Source organism: Arvicanthis niloticus, chromosome 2 (assembly GCF_011762505.2).
Source record: "Arvicanthis niloticus isolate mArvNil1 chromosome 2, mArvNil1.pat.X, whole genome shotgun sequence".
NCBI classification, from domain to species: Eukaryota; Metazoa; Chordata; class Mammalia; order Rodentia; family Muridae; genus Arvicanthis; species Arvicanthis niloticus.
The window spans coordinates 105,596,499-105,609,580 of NC_047659.1; the positions used below are offsets into that span (position 1 = coordinate 105,596,499).

General features: G+C 39.9%; 1 protein-coding gene and 1 long non-coding RNA gene across 4 annotated transcripts in view; one reads left to right on the forward strand and one right to left on the reverse strand.

Annotated features, from left to right (window-relative positions):
- Plcb1 (phospholipase C beta 1) overlaps positions 1–13,082 on the forward strand; it is a 664,193-nt gene that overhangs the window by 173,554 nt on the left and 477,557 nt on the right.
- LOC143441441 (uncharacterized) overlaps positions 1–13,082 on the reverse strand; it is a 51,700-nt gene that overhangs the window by 16,856 nt on the left and 21,762 nt on the right. For all 3 annotated transcript variants that reach the window (XR_013108832.1, XR_013108830.1, XR_013108831.1), the window contains one exon: positions 7,752–7,895. This is a non-coding gene — a long non-coding RNA (uncharacterized LOC143441441). The remainder of the gene's footprint in view (positions 1–7,751; positions 7,896–13,082) is intronic.

Here is a 13,082-nt window from a genome sequence, read left to right on the forward strand (position 1 = left end):
TGCTGTTTTTATATATCTTTATTTAGAATGAAAATGTATGTATATAATTAATTATGTATTTATTATATTATTGTGTAATAAATATTATATAAATATTTATTTATGTTATATAATATACTTATGTTGTTATTATACATGATTAAATATATTATGTTATATAATATAAATAAATATAATTATTAAAGATACTACATTTTAATTAAATTAATTATATTTTGATTTTATATGTGTATATATATATATATATATATTATGTCTATATGTCTAAGTTTTCATAAAAACAAGGATTTGTGATGTCTCTAATGATTCTAATATGAATAACCAAAATAAACATATTGGTTAAAAATAACAGCAATAAATAACTAAGCACATTTTACATGCTACACACCACTCTAAGGGCTTGGTATTTAAAGTAAACACAGATGTAAAAAATAGGAACTATTAATTTTAAGTAACCGACCCAGAGTCACTGAGCTAGTATGTATTAAAATTAATATGGAAACCCAGCTTCATTTGTGTGTTTGTGCGTGTGTGTATGTGTGCACATGGAAGCCAGATCACAACTGCTAGTGTTGTTCCTCAGATGCTCTACAGCTTACTTTTGATCTCACTTGCTTGATACTTTCTAAGAAGGCTAGAGTGGCAAGCCCATGAGTCCTTGTCGCCTATCTCCAGTCCTGAATCAAAAGAGCATGCCTCTATACCTGTGATTTTTAGAAAGCATTTTTAATTTTTTAAAATGTCTTTGGGTGTTTTGCCTGCACTTATGCCTGTGCACCATGTGCATGCCTGTTGCCTGTGGAGGCCAGAAGAGGGCGCTGGATCCCCTGGAACTGCAGTTAGAGAAGCTTGTGAGCTGTCCTGTGTGTTCTGAGCTCTCTGGAAGAGAAGTCAATGCTCTTACACACTGGGTCATCTCTCTGTTCAGCCCTGGCATCTTTTTTTAAAGTGACTTCTAGGAACCAAACTCAGGCTTTGCAAGGCAAGCACTTTCTGACTAAGCTGTCTCCTTAGCCCTGAACCCACTTTTCAGTTGGGGGTCTCAACTCTTACACCTGTATTGGGACAATTTGTTGGAAATCATAGATGTAAAATAAGATTTAAAAAATGTTAATATAGAAAATGGGTTTTCCATCATATTGTCTTGAAGAGTCAATGGTGGTAAGAGTTTTTAAAAAAATACAAAAATGCTAACATTTGAGAACATCTATGTCACATCCACCGTATAATGTTAACATATAACATCTCTTGGAATAGCCAATGTGCTCTTACTGGAATGACACTTAAAAATAGTCCTTGTAAGATGCACATGGGAATTGTATAAATTAAGACTTTTCACTAGTTCCAATTGCTAAGTTTCTATACTGACTACAGTGAAGTTCGTTTGCCAGGTTCACCTGACGCTCAAGACCTTCCATACCATGTTTGGGAAGGGGACAACTGAGATATGAAATTTCTTTTACAAGACAAACTGGAAGTAAGTATTTGCAACTTTTTGCTATAGGAGAATGACAAGGGATAAATTTAGTGAGAAAGAGTGAGTTCACTGCATCCTGGGTCCATATTTTTCTCACAGCAAGATCTTCCCATTCCCGTAGACTGTGTCTCTTGCTAGAAGTTGGAAAGAAGGCTGAGCCGTGAGGGATGGCTGGTGCCAAGAAGTTACCTGAGATCAACTGTGCTTTCTGAGAAGACAGCTATGGATACTAGAGGGTCCAGGATTTAGAGACAGTGGCCAATCTTCCCAGGGATTTGAAGCTCTAAAAGTTATGATAAGCTGTTTCTATTTTCCACATGCTTAAATCTGTTGCAGTCTGACAGTAGACAAACATTCATGATTCTAAAATAGCGGAACACATGTTTATACATGAAAGCTATGTTTACTCATGTGTTCATTCATAAAGAAATTTCAAGTACTGTTCCCTTTCTCCATAGGTCGGTATTCTGCCAGCGGTGCTGCACCATCTTAATTATTTTGCTAAGTTAGTAGTGTACATTCTTTTATTAATACTGCCTTAGAAGAACAAAGTACTATGGTGGTTTTATCCTAGGAGAATTCTGAAGTAGAGAGTGCAGAACCTGTTGAATAATTTTATGTTTGGTGATATATGAAAATATGTGAGCATCTGGGACAGAGATAACAAACTTAGAAGTCTCTGATGATGAGACCTAGGTTTGCATTGTTTATACCCAGTTATCAGAAAAGAGTCTTTTCTTGTATGTTAATGGTTCTGCATGACATAACTTATCTAAACTGATGTGCACATCTCAAACTTATCAGTCAGTGAATGTGGACAGTAGCATACAGCTGTGCAACTGTAATGTAGCCCATCACAGAACATTTTCAGCCTTCAGAAAATTCTTGTGATCCTATCCATTTAGGACCCCTGCATATCCATCTCACCCCTGCATACAGAAGACACCTAGAAAGAGTGAAGACCCCATGATTCAGCCAGCATTTGGGTGCTCTTGCTTGTCAACTGAGTTGACTCACCTGGTGTCGTGTTGTATGTCTCAATCAGCATATTTGTTTGTCACTCAACAAAATGGTCTTAAATTTCATCCTGTTTACTGCGAAGTTATTGCTCATTTTTTATTGCCTCGTAGCACTCCTTATACGATTTTACTACGGTGTGTTTGTCTCTTCTCTTAGTGATTGATGCCTAAGTTGTTTCCAGTTTTGGGCAAGTATGACTAAAGCTACCATCATCACTCTTAGTACTGGTCCAATGTGGATGTGTTTTCTTCTTTCTCGGGCAATTACATAGGCATGGGCTTATCAAATCATAGGGCAGGTGCCTGTTTAAAGTTAACAGAGTCTCCCAGTTTTCTGAAATGTTAGCATCACTGTATAGGCTCACCAGGTATTCATGAGAAAACAAGGGCAGTTGTGATCACAATGCTGACTATGTCCACCATCTTTTATCAAGATTCCGGGAGAGAGCAACATGATGAGACTAGTGGGGATGGTGCTGGAAAGGTAATGGCTCATCTGCAGACAGCAGGACAGGCATATTTACAACCTGAACTCCTCTGCCAGCAATGTCTGCCAACCTTCCATTAAGAGTTACACCATCACCACTGGCTGTGTTACAAAATTAATTCCGGGACTGGCTTTCAGCCCACCGCACCTTGACCTCTTGCTTGCCTCCCTCTGAACACTCACACTATGCTCTTGCTGCTTTATAAAGTCTCTTCTGCATTTGCTAATTTTCTTGGTTGGCCCACACATCACTGAAGCTTTCTAGTTACAACTTTTCTCCCTAAATAGGTGTGCATTGACATCTCCCGCCCTCTGTTTCTTTGTCTGTCACAAGGCCCTAGGAGTGACTTAATGTCTACAAAGGGCTCAGCTAAGGGTCTAACACACAACATGAGCTCAGCAAAGGCTGAGTATTAGTCTTCTCATTATGGTCTTTTTCTGCCTTTCTTCTTATTAATGAGTAGACAGACCTCTATACTGAATCTGAGTCTCTTAATGTATAATCCTAGTAAAAGACTCTCCAGGGAATTAGTGATTGCTTTGAAGGGCTGGGGTGAACTAATTGGGCCTTGTTTACTCTATTCCCATGTGTATGCCTTCCCTTGAAAAATGGAGCATGAGAGGTGCCATATTGACAGCAGGGACAAAATCTTCACCAAGCAGTAAATTTACTGGCAACATGATCTCGAACTTTCTGGCCTCAGTTCTTGTGAGCAATATATTTATGCTAGTTACAAATTTCTCTAAAAGGCTTTCTCAGTAACTGACCAAGGAATTCCCATGGACATTTACTGTAAGACAAGGTCATGGAGAACTACTGCAGACCTTAACATTCCTATATGCTTGAACTGGGACTCTGGATTTCCTTTTCTATTCTTCACAAAATTAAATAGTAAAGATAATATGCTAAAATAGATCTCCAGTATGAATTTTCTAGAACTTAAATATGTCATTAGACTCCATTTTTAGTACATAGGCTCCACTTTCAAAATAAATTGCTACCACACAATGAGGGACTGGACATATTACTTTCCACTTTCCTGAGACTTCACAGATGTCTACGGTGTCTACTCATACAACACAGAAGTTCTTTATGCCTGATTGTGTCAGGTCATGTTTTAGTCTTGAACTTTTCTTCCATGCTCTTCATCTTGCAGTTTCTACACAAGATGCACATGAGCTCTTCGTGGTTTGCATCCGCCCTGCTGCCTATTGCTGTGGTACTGTACTTTAGGGATATTATGGCTGCAGGTGGGCCTTTCTGTTTTCATCTGACCTGACAACATGCACATCTGCCAACTTCTATTCTTCATACATTTAGTCATGATGCCCTTCTCTTTGGGTAGTACTAGCTCTCCAGCAGCTTATAATCATATTCTACTACTCAAACTCTTACTTTGTAGTTTTTCATCAGAGTAAAATTCTTTGGTGTATGCCCATCACACACACACCCTCTCCCTGATATCACCCCAAGTGATTCTATGATGCTGCTGTCTGCACCACTCTTCCAAAAGTGTTTCCAGTGTCTAAAGTCTGATTCCACGTTTCCATTTCATTGGAACCCTTTTCCTCATTGCCCTAGATGACAGCTGCCCTCTCTCCTGCTTTAGATTCTCAGGCACTAGATTCCCTGCTTTTTGGATGAAACTCTTTTCTACTTGTTGTTCCTGAAGATGTCCCTTTGTATCATAGAATGGTCTCCCAAGTCCTGGACCATCCTGACCAAACCAGTTCCCCTAGGACCTCAGCCTCACTTTCAGCTAGCCTTTAATTGTATTGTGTTACTAATATCTAGATCTTAGATTTTCACTTGCTTAATGTATATTAAACATATGTTGGATAATAATAGTTTATAACAGTTAAACTGCACATTTGATCATAACAGTAGCTGGCATTTACTGAATACCTGCTGTGTACTGGTTTCTCTTCTAAAGTCTTTTGCTTCACTTATTCCCTATTAATGAGAAACTGATGTAAAACAGTTTATTGTCTTTATTTTACATATGTGGACACTGAGGTAAAGAAAGGCAAGATTAAGTGTTGCCTTTGGTTGCAAAACTGAAAGTAGCATAGTGAAGATTTGGACTCTCCTAATCTCATGAAAGATCTTCGAAAAAAATGATTGGGGCAAAAGCTACTAAATAAAACTGTTTCTCCATGAGTCCCAAGAACACAGAGATTTGGGGAGGCAGTGAATCTGACTGGAGGGGCTGGTGCTGTGTATCCTCCTGGGTCTTGCAAATAGAGGTTAGAATTAGGCTCAAGCAACAGTGACCCATGGAGGTGCTCAGCACACTTGCATTGAGTGTGGAAGCCAGTGCCAGATGCCAGAAGTATGTGAGGGCCTCACGCACATCTAATAATAGAAACCTACATTCCAAAGTCTGTAGTTTATAAGATATGAGAGCTTATTCATATCTTAACAGATCAGTAATCTGTGTTGAACAGGAACTAGCTTCTACATGAAATCAGATGGGGAAGGAAGGCAAACTGGTCCTCATTTCCTTCCTTTTGCCATCCATGTCTTCCTTACTTCCCCAGTCATCACAGTCATCAGAAGAAAGCATGTTTATGGCTCGAGAGAGCAGGGATTTCCCCCCTCCCCTCCCTGTGATGTCTCTCAGGTGGAGCTTTGCTCTTTCCTCCAGTCTACAACTCACTCTCCCATCTCATTAGTGTCTCTACCATCTGCTGAACCTATAGCTGGCCAAGGCTCATAACCCTGAGCCAAGGCAAAACCCCAGATGCCCTTACCTCAATCTGACCAGTGCTAACTGCATCCCATCTCTAATTCCCTCCCATTACCACTTTCCTCATCTTCTTCTACAAGACATACTCATGACTTCATGTGTAGCCCAGCTCTGAAATGTTTGCATGTTTTGGAGCAGGGCAAATACAAAGGCTGTGTAGCCCTGGTGAATGGAAATCTTTCTTATGCATTATAGTGGGCCAGGCTCCATCAGGTCCCAATAGAGCATGCCATTCATTCTTCCCAGGTGAGTAGCCAAATGGTCCTTTTTGTTCAAGGCTATAAGTCAAGCCACAGGGGAAGAAAGTGTTCACTCCTGTTCACTCTTTGTCCCAAAAGTTCCTCTAATCTATCCTTCCTCTCTGCTTCCACTGGGACTGCTTCCTTTAGGGTTTTATTATTCAAATCCTGGTCAGCCCTTCAGACTGCTTCTGCCTACCAGCCCAGCCGTGGGGCTCTGAAATACCCCTTCTGAGTCAGCAGGTGTGGGATGGAACCACAGGTCTTGTATTTCTTAGCAGTTCTCAGAGGGTGCCCATGTTCTTCCATCAGATCATACATTATGTATATTATGTAGATCCATGTTTCTTTGGTCACAGCATACATCAAAATTTTGTTAAAATATAGATTTATAGGCTGGAATGTAAATCAAAGTTGGATCAAGTACCTGATATGCATAAAATCCTGAGTTCAGTCCTCAGCACTAGAAAGGGACACCCTCCTTCTAGTTGCCAATCCCTGTTGTAAGAAATTCAGAGTCACTCTTTTTCTGTGCCCATTTATGCCAACTTCCCCTACTTGTCTGGGCTATTTGCGTTGAGAGCCAGTATCCCAGATGAATAGGGTGAAGCCTGGCTTATCTTTCAGTGTCAACTCACTATTTGGATATTTCCTAAATTATCCTTTAAAAACTGATTATTTCATGCACATTTTGGCATGTATATGAGACTGCTAATGCTTCTCTGTGGACCATTTTTTACACATCCTTTGACTTTGGCATGTAATGATTCATAGCTAGAAACAAGTATCCCACAGGCAGAATTTTTACCAGACTGGCTTTCTAGTTATCTTGCTACAACTAGGAGATACAGCTCACTGGTGTATACCTCCAACTTATGAGTACATTAAATAACCTATTTCAGAGGCTTCTGTGGACCACAAGAGCATTATGAGTTTGTACATATCCAGTGGTGTTCACAGCATTTTAATAAATCGACTACAGAACCATCCTATCATATAGCAAGAGGCTGCTGTCAAGTCAAAGTCCAAGGTCTTGAGAAGTTGGCCCTTGCCACATAGGAGAAGCTGCACTGTGCTTCTCTGACCTCCGATTTGCCCTGCCCTAGTTTCTGTCCTTCTTTGAGACTCCATGCTGTTTCTTTTCTAGGCTACTGGATGCAAGGGTTATTTGTTGCTGATGTCTGGTTTGTTTGGGGATCTGGAACCAAGTGCTTTTTCTTTCAGTCTGTAAATACTGCAAGTAGAGCCCATAAAGAGTCTTGACTTGCCTCCAGGACACACTGCCAGATGCTTGCCTCTAGCTTTATTAACCAACCCAAGAGGTGGATTTGTGGGTTTGTTTGGTCTCACAGTCTGTGACAACTGGGCACCGTGTCCTTAGTCCACCTTTTTCTTTGAGCTCAACTACAAAAGGGGGGCATTTGATTTTGCTTCTTTCGGTGGACACAGTTGCTCTATTTGTAGAGTCTGAGCTAAAATTTGACTTCTCTGTTTCATGATAGATTGCCTTATGTGTGCATGTCTGCTTTTTTTTTATTATTATTATTATCTTGTTATTTCACACCCGAGTTTCTTTAGGCTTTTGTGGCACCTGAGTTCTTGTGGCCTTTAGCTTCCTTTCCAGTTTCCCTCCCTTGCACTGCGGCACATCTACCAGAGCCACACTCCAGTAAAAACCAGGCTTTTATAAAGCTCCCATCTTTCTTCATTCCTTTCCTGTGTTTATGTCCTCCAGAGGAACAGAACTAATAGGTCACATGCACAATTACATTGGCTTACCTAATCAGAAGTGGAATATCCAATCGGTGGTTATCTGCAGGTTGGAGAACTGGTGTACCCAGTGGCTGCTGAAGGCCTGAAAGCCCATTGAGCGTCACAGGTGTGAGTCTGTTAGGAAAAGCTGGAGGAACTGCTGTCTGGTGTCTACAAGTAGTAAGAGCAGAAAACAAACAAATAAATGCACCTGTTCAAAATTGGATGACACCACTTGTATTCAGGTAAGGCTACCTCAATTAGTTCATTGATTCAAATGCCAATCATTCTGAAAATACCTTTATAGTACATCAGGAAGTTGGTTTTACTAAATTTTGAAGGTTCTCAGTCCGATCATGTTGACAACAGTTCCTAGCCATCACAGCTCATTCAAAAGGCTTTCCATGATATACCCTGTCTTGCTGTTCTCAGTTGAATCAGACCATACATGCAGGCCTACAGAGATTTTTAACTAACTCTTGTAAACTCCAAAGGAAATCAAGTCACATGTTACTCCCAAAGGCAATGCTGTAATGTCTGTTTTCCTGCCTGGTAGTTTTTGTAAGAATGGATGTGTTTGCTTGGGAAGCTGGGCGATGGGGGTGGAGGGGTTATGTTGCAGCAGGCAAATGTTTTGACGCTCAAGACCTAGTAAAAGGATGAAGGGACAAAATGCATGCTAAAAATAGGCATGTTGGTACAGATTTGGCATACTGAAAAGAATTTATACCCCTTAATGATCTCTGCTTTCTTTGTACAAGTTTGGCCTTAGGCAATTAAAAACAGAAAAGTGTTTTAACCAAATTGACAATTATTTTTTAGTGTACTTGGTACACTGTGTACTCATCAAAAAGTACAAATGCTTTGTCAAATCTGCCAAAGCATGCTCTTTGTTAGCACTGCACAGTGCTTTACTAGGATAAATGAAAAGGCTGGGCTTCTTCCTCTGGGTCTTCTATGTTGACAAGGGTGCATTTGAGGCTTTAAGATAAATCATGGATCACAGTTAGAAAGCTGAGTTTCTTGTGCTCTTTATTCCCATTTGTATTTTTGCCTACAAACGCCCCCAACTGACACAGGATATTATCTGGAGCAGGGTTTAGTGGTATAGCACCATCTTTCCTTGAATATTTCCCTCCTACAGGTGTTGCCCTCTGCCTACTAGATGCCTAGTATGCAGTAAACTGATAAGCAGCTGTCTCCTGATCTTGCCAAATGTGTGGTGCTGAGGAAGGAGAGGAAGAAGCTAAGCTGTGCTGTCTAAAACTCTTCACTGATGTATTCGCATCTATTGATCTATAAAAATGTCTTCTTCCTAAACGCTGTCTGATCACAAAAGACTGCCATGCAGAATCAAGATGGCTTCCTTTATAAGGTGTCTTCCCCATTTGTCCTCCACTTCATGTCAGTGGTTTTGCCTCAGTGGCATCTTCTTCAAAAATCTAAGATAGCTGATGGGGGAGATGCCAGGGTTTTGACGTACAAGGGTGAGATGAGAACCACCCTGTCTTACATAAAAGGGAGAACAACACTGTTCCTGTTTTACCTTTTACTATAGTAGGCAACAGGTTTATAAACATGAAGTTAAGATTGTGCAATACTTACCCTATGAGCTTTGCATGTCTGGGGGTCAAATCTTGGACCACAGGTATACTCTACCTTTGACCTACATCCCGGGCCCTGTTGCCTTTTATTTATCTTCATTTGATTTGAGGCAGAACTGACTTTAAACTCACTATGTACTAAATACAGAAATAATCAAACTCTCTCACTCCAAGCCCAACCAAATAAATTTCATCCTCTTCTTGCCAGTAGTGAAGTATAGGCCTTCCCATGTTCCCTCACTTTCTACTGTCTGTGTGTCTCTGCTGCATATATGCTTCTGATTGGAAAACCTAGCCATGGTAAAGATAATTAGGCAGGCCTGCTTTCTAAGGCTTGAGTAGTTAATAACTATGATTCTGACATTTTGAGAATGTTATGTTGACCTTGTTCTTATTCTGTCAGGAAAATTAAGTGCTGGAGAAGTGTGCCACAATGAGGCACCAGCTTGGAAAAGATTTCATTGTACCATTTCTTAGCATTTTCTTCATGTTGGTTGATAAAGATATTGCATCTTTTCTTAAAATTATTATTAATTATGCTTTGAACTATTTAAATGCACACTCCTTTAACCACACGTTTTAACATTGCAGTAATCAAAGTAGTAATATGTAAAATTCTGTCCTGGAATTCTTAATCTACTCTAAAACAAAAGTAAGGTTTAGTTTGCAATGAGCTATGAAATAAATGCAGTGGTAGTTTTGGGGTAACAAAAATAACTCATTTAATCAGATTTCATTCAGTGGTTGCTTGTGGAATCCCAAAGAGAATTAGCAGTAGTTCTGTCCCTGGAGGAATTTATCTCTTTCCTGGAGGCAATTACATTCCCTTCTAGAAAGGTATCTATCTGATGCAAGGATTGTCTGAGAAGTACTTTATACCCAACTTTGTGTCATGGAGTTCTGTCATCACGCTGTGATGCGGAGTTCTTTGATGGATATATAGTTCTGTCACACATGTAGAGTGGAATTCTATGCAAATGTGGAATGCTGTGACATCGCTTAGTATGAACTTTAATAACATAGCTTTTCTGTGGTATTGATTCAGCAGTCTGTGACACACGTGACTCACATCCCTCAGTGATGTGTGATTGTGTGACATTGATTACCAAGACCTATAGATCTGTGTTAGAATGGCTGGCCCAAGAGACACAGGAGAAATTAAAATTTGGGTGTTTAAAACTATTTGTGGGCTTGAAGAAGCAGGGCTGTGAACAAAAGCCAAGTTCAAAATACCAAAAGTATGTAAATAAATAGTCCAGCCTCCTAGGGTGGGGTTAGTTTTGGTGATAAGCAGCTATGAAGCCCTAGTAGGGTTCCTGTATAAAGCTATAAGCAGGAAAAGATTAAGACTATGCCAATTAAGAGGAACAAATGTGTTTTCCCTCTGGAGTTTGCTATTTGTGGAAAAAATTATAAGGATGTTAGAACAAGCATTTTGTAACATTAAAATTATAGTTTGTAGACAGGATGAAAAAAATGGTAGCCTGTTGTCTTGAAATGTATGCTTTATGCCATTTTTTTTGGAAGGGAGCTTTAGAAAGCTAGCTAGCAGTTGGCTGTGGTATCTCATGCCTGTAACCCAAGCACTCTGGAGGCCGAAGCAGGAAGATCTCAGGTTCAAAGCCAGCCTTGAAATCTCAAGACCAGTCAATCAGTCAGAGTAGATGTTTTGTTTAAAAAGTAGATAACTAGCAAAAAAAAAAAATCTATGGGGCATAAACCGTGATGATCTGGGAAAAAACAAATCTAGAGTAGAAGAGAGAGTGAATGGAGAAGCTAATCATGAATTTGTGTTGTCTCTAAAGTAAACTTCATGTGTAGTGTGTGTGTGTGTGTGTGTGTGTGTGTGTGTGTGTGTGTGCGCGCACGCGCTTGAGTTTCTTTGGACCAGCTTTTATGGAACTGTCTATTATCTGGATGAGAATGGGTCACAGATACATGTATGCAGTTAACTTGCTGTCAGATTGGAAATTTACCCACATCAGGAATCTGAATCATCAGCTCTCACTTCCAACCCTACAGCCCCAATTAAATTTTATTCTTACTGACACTGTAGAAGAGCTTAAATTTTATAAATAATATGAACCATGTGGAGGATGAAATTTCTGTGATTAACTTTATTGAGAAATCTCTGAGTTGGATTAACTTCGTGTTGTTTAAGGACAGAGAAAGCTGGCTCCCTAGAAAGCAGATCTTCTCTCAGGCAAAATGAGTAGGAGGACCTTGAGGGAAGATGTGATTATCCATGTTTCCTTCACCTTCCTTTTGGAAGGAAGTGTTTGTAGGTGTGTCTCAGAGATGCTATACTGGGACTGAGAGCCAGCCTAGGAAGTAGGTTTCTTGGTAGGATGATCCAAGAGAAGTGAGGCTTTATTAGTGACTCCACTATGTCTGAAAGATGTGCATCTGATTCCCAAGAAATGTGAAGATTAAACTCCTACAAACACATGCAGAAAGTAGTGTCCTTACTCTAGACAAGAAAGAGCCCACATATAATGGGCCTGGCATCCACTCTGATGTTCTTTTCAGCATCTATTCCAAGCAGCTAAATGTGCCTATAAGAAGCCAGTGGGGATTCCAGGACCTTTTCATAGAGGGAGAGGCACTTGTACTTCCTTTTGCTTTTTCTGCTGCATCCCAGAAGGATGGAAGCATGGATGATGTTTGAATTCTCATCTCTACCTAAAGCCAGAGGAGTGCTGCACAGGAAAAAGCCAGAACCAGATACATTTATGATGTATCCTCACCACCCTTGGATTCCTACCTCCACCCTTTTGTGTGTAGGAGGAAATAGGCCGGAAACTGTTAAAGCCACTGTTGCCTTCGCCATTTTCTTTATTTAGTGAGAATCTTAAACTAAACTAGAGCACATCCATTATGATTATCAGCTGGATCCAATGATTTTAATTCATATTTAATAGTTATTTCCTCAGTTTATGATAAAACAAGGACAGTATATTTACTTAAAAGCAGACACCTATCACCTAAAAGTAATTGTGTTTGAATTGTAAATACATATATATGAAATATTCAAAAAGCTTATGCATACACACATTATTAATCCACCCATATATAAATATATACCTGCATACAGGCTATAGAACACTTCATTGTAACAATTCAAATAAAACCGGTAGTACAGGTCTCAAAAGATTAACAAAGATAATAAGACCGTTAGTAGTATAAAGGAAACAGCTAAAAACAAGAATTTCAGCAGAGAACCCAGTTGTAATTAGAGGAATGAGAAGGAAAGATTACCCGGGTGGCAGCTGGAGAAAAGGACACTTGGACAGAAATAAAAAGCAAATGACCTAGCTCTCATAATCATCACAGTCAGTGTTCAAGGACCCTTGACGAAGCATAACCCTTTATCTGGTTGCAATGGAATACACAAGATACCAAAGTACTCCTACTATTCTATTGACCGCAGTTTCAGGGAAACCATGCAGTTGGTGTCTGAATTTCGTATGTCTTCAGAGCCTGTGAATTTTTTGCAGTCTTTACCGTTCTATTTCCAAAGGAAATGAGGGGAGAGGCAGTTCGTTGTTTTCTTCCCAGTAGCATTGCTACTGAACACTGGACAGTAAGGAGACTTAATACTGCTGGAGCATGGGTGTGCTTTACAAGGATCTGTGCAATGCGGGGAAAGTGCCAGGCTGTTTGTAGGACTAGGTGGACAGTCCACACTCTTGAGAAGGAGAAATATGGGCATCTGATGGATTGCAGGGAAAGACTTGAATATGATCCAGTTAAA